The sequence below is a fragment of the Pongo abelii genome, chromosome 11 (assembly GCF_028885655.2).
Source record: "Pongo abelii isolate AG06213 chromosome 11, NHGRI_mPonAbe1-v2.0_pri, whole genome shotgun sequence".
NCBI lineage: Eukaryota > Metazoa > Chordata > Mammalia > Primates > Hominidae > Pongo > Pongo abelii.
The window spans coordinates 21,351,783-21,358,541 of NC_071996.2; the positions used below are offsets into that span (position 1 = coordinate 21,351,783).

At 36.1% G+C, this 6,759-nt stretch overlaps 1 pseudogene; it reads left to right on the plus strand.

Annotated features, from left to right (window-relative positions):
- The first annotated feature begins 3,164 nt into the window (after nt 1-3,164).
- On the plus strand, nt 3,165-4,867 carry LOC100937306 (14-3-3 protein zeta/delta-like; annotated as a pseudogene).
- Nucleotides 4,868-6,759: the final 1,892 nt, after the last annotated feature.

The window sequence follows — 6,759 nt, forward strand, 5'->3', positions numbered from 1 at the left end:
TTGAAGGCTGTGTTTTTGTTTTCATTCATCTCAAAGTATTTTCCAATTTGTCATTTGATTTCTTCCTTGGCCCATTGATTGTCTAAAAGTGAGTTGTTTGATTTTTACATATTTATTAATTTTCTAATTTTTCTTCTGTGATTGACTTACTGCTTTATTTCACTGTGATTGGAGAGATATTTTGTATGATTTCAATTTTTAACAATTTATTACATCTTGGCCAGGCACGGTGACTCATGCCTGTAATCCCAGCACTTTGACAGGCCAGGGTGGGTGGATCACTTGAGGTCAGGAGTTCGAGACCAGCCTGGCCAATGTGGCAAAACCCCATCTCTGCTAAAAATACAAAAATTAGTTGGGCATGGTGGTGTGTGCCTATAATCCTAGCTTCTTGGGAAGCTGAGGCACGATAATCACTTGATCCTGGGAGGCAGAAGTTACAGCGAGCCTATGTTATACAACTGCACTCCAGCCTGGGCAAGAGAGTGAGATTCTGTCTCCAAAAAAAAATGAATTAATAAAATAAATAAATAAATAAATAAATTTATTACATCTTGTCTTATGTCTAGCATATGGTCTATGCTGAAGAATGCTTCATGTGTGCATGTGAAGAATGTGTAATCTGTTGTTGGGTGAAGTATTATTTATCTATCGTCTGTCTATCATCTGTTAGGTCTAGTTAGCTTATAGTGTTGTTCATATTCTCAATATATTTATTTATTTTCTGTTTAGATGTCATATCCATTATTGAAATGGTGTATTCAGGTCTCCCATTTAATTGTCCATTTCTCCTGTCAATTCTTGCTATGTTTGGTTTATATATTTGGGGGCTTTGAGGTTTGATTAATTTATGCTTATAATTGTTATATTTTCTTAATGAATTGACCATTTTGACAATATATAATCATGTTATTTATTTCTTGTAACAGTTTTTGAGTTAAAATCTATTAAGTCTGATATTAAATAGCTACTACAGATATTGCTTGGTTACTATTTGCAAACTAATTGTGTCTCTGAATCTAAAGTGAGTCTCTTATAGACAGCATATAATTAGATCATTTTAAAATCCGTTCTGTCAGTCTCTGATTTTTAATTGTCAAGTTTAAGCCATTTACATTTAAAGTGGTTGCCAATGAAGGACATGCTTCTTCCATTTTTTATTTTTTTTTGTATATTTTATATTATTTATAATTATTCTCATAATGTGTCTTTCATGTTTGGTTGATTTTTTCTAGTGTATCATTTGATTTCCTTTTATTTATATTTCTAAATTATTTTCTTAGTGATTACCATAGGCTAACAATTTAAAAACTTTAAATTTATAATATTCTAATTTGACTTGATAACAATTTAGTAGCATACAAAATTTAGTAGCATGCAAATATCTTCTCCCCTCTATATTGCTATTGTCACAGCATGTATCTTTATACATTGTGTGTTAATTTACATAGATTTATAATTATTGTTTTATTCATTTGTCTTTTAAATAATATAGAAAAAAGGAGGAGTTACAAATGACAAAAACAATTATGTTGTCTTTTATTTACTTAATTATTTACATTTATTGTAGCTCCTTATTTCTTCATACAATTTCAAGCCCTGGGCTAATGTTCTTTTATTTCAGCCTGAAGACTCCCTTTAGCATTTCTCGTATGGCAGATATAGTAGTGACAAACTTCCTCAACATTTTTTTAGTTGAGAATGCCTTAATTTCTCCTTCAATTTTGAATAATAGTTTTGCAAGAAGTATAATTTTTTATCTACTTAAAAATTTTAGAACTTTAAATATGTTATTGCACTGCCTTTTAGTCTCCATTGTTTCAGATGAGAAATTGGCTTTTAATGTTATTGAGAATGAATTGTATATGACAAATCACTATTTCTCTTAATCCTTTTAAAATATGCTCTTTGTTTTTGTCTTTCCACAATTTAATTATTATATGTCTTGGTGTGGGCCTTTGAGTTTATCCTACTTAGAGCCCACTGAGCTTTGTGCATGTGTAGGTTTATATTTTATATCAAATTTGGGGAGTTTTGGTCATTATTTCTTCAAATGATCTTTCTACTGCTTATTCTATTTTCCTGGGATTCTGACTATATATATATATATATATATATTTGATGATGGCTCCATGTTCTTTATGCTTTGTTAATTTTTCTTAATTCTTTTCTGCTATTCACTGAGTAATTCAATTACCCTATCTTTTTGTTTTCTGATTCTTTCTTCTGCCAGTTCAACTCTTCTGTTGAACCCCTCTAGTGAATTTTTATTCAGCATTTGTGCTTTTCAACTCTATATTTCTATATGGTTGCCTTTTATTGATGTTCTTTATTCGATTATACATTTACTTCTGATTTTCTTTAGTTACTTGTCCTTGTCTATGTTTTTCTTTAGCTCTCTGTTCATATTTAAGATTGTTGATTTAAAGGTTTGTCTAGTAAGTCCATATCTAGGCTTACTCAAAAGTGGTTTCTATAAATTTTCTTTATTCCTGTGAATAAACTATGCTTTCTTTTTTTTGTTTGCACTGAATTTTTTTGTTGAAGACTGAGCATTTTAAATATTATAATGTGGTAACTGTGGAAATCAGATTCACATCTGTCTTCAAAGTTTGCTGTTGTTGATTGTTGGGGGCCACCATAGTTATTAATTTGTTTAGTGACTTTTTCAACCTTTTTTGAAAGAAAAAACTGTATTTCTTGTCATCTGTGGTCACTGAAATCTCTGCTCCATTATCTTAGCAGTCAAGCAATGATCTGGCAAATATTTCCTTAAACACCTTGAGCAAAAAGACCTCCTCCCACAAATCTTTGGAGATCTCTGAGCCAAAATACACCTTCAGTGCTAAGCCTGTTCATCTACACCTCTGCCTTCACCTTCAACTTCTGCTTGTGCAGAGTCCAAAGTCAGCTAAAGGTGCAAGCCTAGGCTCCTCTCACAGTTCTGCTGAGCGTGTGTTTGGCCCTGGGGATGTGCATTGCACTCTGGATTCCCTAGCATCTGTGGCAGCCCTTCAAAGGCCTTAATTCCCTTAAGAATATTCCTTTAGAGTCTCAGCCTCGCTGCTGCTGCTGCTGCCGCCCAGAGACTGCTGAGGCCCTGTCCGTCCACTGCCACCACCCACTCCAGACACAGAACATCCAGTCACAGATAAAAATGAGCTGGTTCAGAAGGCCAAACTGGCCGATATGATGACATGGCAGCCTGCATGAAGTCTGTAACTGAGCAAGGAGCTGAATTATCCAATGAGGAGAGGAATCTTCTCCCAGTTGCTTATAAAAATGTTGTAGGAGCCCGTAGGTCATCTTGGAGGGTCGTCTCAAGTATTGAACAAAAGACAGAAGGTGCTAGAAAAAACAGCAGATGGCTCGAGAATACAGAGAGAAAATTGAGACGGAGCTAAGAGATATCTGCAATGATGTACTGTCTCTTTTGGAAAAGTTCTTAATCCCCGGTGCTTCACAAGCAGAGAGCAAAGTCTTCTATTTGAAAATGAAAGGAGATCACTACCGTTACTTGGCTGAGGTTGCTGCTGGTGATGACAAGAAAGGGATTGTGGATCAGTCACAACAAGCATACCAAGAAGCTTTTGAAATCAGCAAAAAGGAAATGCAACCAACACATCCTGTCAAACTGGGTCTGGCCCTTAACTTCTCTGTTCTTTTATGAGATTCTGAACTCCCCAGAGAAAGCCTGCTCTCTTGCAAAGACTGCTTTTGATGAAGCCATTGCTGAACTTGATACATTAAGTGAAGAGTCATCCAAAGACAGCATGCTAATAATGCAATTACTGAGAGACAACTTGACAGTGTGGACATCGGATACCCAAGGAGACGAAGCTGAAGCAGGAGAAGGAGGGGAAAATTAACCGGCCTTCCAACTTTTGTCCGCCTTATTCTAAAATTTACACAGTAGACCATTTGTCATCCATGCTGTCCCACAAATAGTTTTTTGTTTACAATTTATGACAGGTTTATGTTACTTCTATTTGAATTTCTATATTTCTTATGTGGTTTTTATGTTTAATATTAAGGAAGTAGAGCCAGTTAACATTTAGGGAGTTACCTGTTTTCATCTTGAGGTGGCCAATATGGGGATGTGGAATTTTTATACAAGTTATAAATGTTTGGCATAGTACTTTTGGTACATTGTGGCTTCACAAGGGCCAGTGTAAAACTGCTTCCATGTCTAAGCAAAGAAAACTGCCTACATATTGGTTTGTCCTGGTGGGGAATAAAAGGGAATCATTGGTTCCAGTCACAGGTGTAGTAATTGTGGGTACTTTAAGGTTTGGAGCACTTTACAAGGCTGTGGTAGAAACATACCCCATGTATACCACATGTTAAACCATGTATATCTGTAGAATACTGAATCTCAATGTGCACACCTTTGACTACAGCTGCAGAAGTTTTCCTTTAGACAAAGTTGTGACCCATTTCACTCTGGATAAGAGCAGAAACGGTTCACATTCCATTATTTGTAAAGTTACCTGCTGTTAGCTTTCATTATTTTTGCTACACTCATTTTATTTGTATTTAAATGTTTTAGGCAACCTAAGACCAAATGTAAAAGTAAAGATGCAGTAAAAATGAATTGCTTGGTATTCATTACTTCATGTATATCAAGCACAGCAGTAAAACAAAAACCCATGTATTTAACTTTTTTTAGGTTTTTTGCTTTTGTGATTTTTTTTTTTGATACTTGCCTAACATGCATATGCTGTAAAAATAGTTAACAGGGAAATAACTTGAGATGATGGCTAGCTTTGTTTAATGTCTTATGAAATTTTCATGAACAATCCAAGCATAATTGTTAAGAACAAGTGTATTAAATTCATGTAAGTGGAATAAAAGTTTTATGAATGGACTTTTCAACTACTTTCTCTACAGCTTTTCATGTAAATTAGTCTTTTGGTTCTGAAACTTCTCTGAAGGAAATTGTACATTTTTTGAAATTTATTCCTTATTCCCTCTTGGCAGGTAACGGGCTTTTACCAAGTTTAAACAAAAAATTTATCATAACAACAAAAAATACTACTAATATAACTACTGTTTCCATGTCCCATGATCCCGTCTCTTCCTCCGCACCCTGAAAAATATGAGTCCCTATTTTTTTCTGGGAGAGGGGAGATTGATTGGAAAAAAATGTAATATGTTCCATTTAAAATTTTGGTATATGGCATTTTCTAACTTAGGAAGCCACAATGTTCTTGGCCCATCATGACATTGGGTAGCATTAACTATAAGTTTTGTGCTTCCAAATCACTTTTTGGTTTTTAAGAATTTCTTGATACTCTTACAGCCTGCCTTCAATTTTGATCCTTTATTCTATTTGTCAGGTGCACAAGATTACCTTCCTTTTTTAGCCTTCTGTCTTGTCACCAACCATTCCTACTTGGTGGCCATGTACTTGGAAAAAGGCCACATGATCTTTCTGGCTCCACTCAATGTCTAAGGCATCCTGCTTCCTTTGCTTGCATCCCACAGACTATTTCCCTCATCCTATTTACTGCAGCAAATCTCTCCTTAGTTGATGAGATTGTGTTTATCTCCCTTTAAAACCCTACCTATCCTGAATGGTCTGTCATTGTCTGCCTTTAAAATCCTTCCTCTTTCTTCCTTCTCTATTCTCTAAATAATGGTGGGGCTAAATTATACCCAAAGCTCACTTTACAAAATATTTCCTCAGTGCTTTGCAGAAAACACCAAACAAAAATGCCATTTTAAAAGAGGTGTATTTTTTCTTTTAGAATGTAAGTGCCTCAAAAGCAGGGACAGTGTTTTCTGTATGTTCTATTGTGCCTAGTACACTGTAAATGCTTAATAAATACTGATGATGGGAGGCAGTGAGTCTTGATGATAAGGATGAGAAACTGAAATCCCAAACACTCTTTAGTTGCTTGTTTTATTATGACCTCAGATTAAATTGGGAAATATTGGCCCTTTTGAATAATTGTCCCAAATATTACATTCAAATAAAAGTGCAATGGAGAAAAAAAAAAGGCTATTCCTCTCCAGCTTTCTCCTTTCCAGCTGTTGGGTCTGTCCACCATCCCTTGCATTAGCTGGCCATCCATCTTTAAGTGCTTTCTACAGAGGCTGCCTGGAAAATCGCTCTATTCCAAGGGAGCACAGCAAAGGGAAAGCCTATCTATCAATCCCTCAGACAACCACTAGACAGGTCAAAATGCATAACCACAAGTTTTGAGAAAAAAATGTCTATATGGCCTCTCTGACACGAGCAAGCCATTCCAGGAATGCGAGTTGTCACCCCCACAGTTACTGCTGATCTAGGGAGTGGAAGATAGCAGGCAGGTAAGCAAAAACTGCCACAATGCTTTATCATCTGTTTTTAGCAGCCTCTTTCTTCATTAAGCATTCTTTGATTGCAGTATGTTTTTGACTGGATTCCAGAATCCCAAAAAAGTTGATTATTTCGGGCCAAGTGCAGTGGCTCAGCCTGTAATCCCAGCACTTTTGGAGGCCAAGGTGGGTGGATCACTTGAGGTCAGGAGTTCGATCGAGACCAGCCAGGCCAACATGGTGAAACCCTATCACTACTAAAAATACAAAAAATTAGCTGGGCATGGTGGTGTGGTGGTGATCGCCTGTAATCCCAGCTACTCGGGAGGCTGAGGCAGGAGAATCACTTGAACCTGGGAAGCAGAGGTTGCAGTGAGCCTAGATCACACCACTGCACTCTAGCCTGGGCAACAGAGTGAGACTGTCTCAAAAAATAAATAAATAAAGTTGATTATC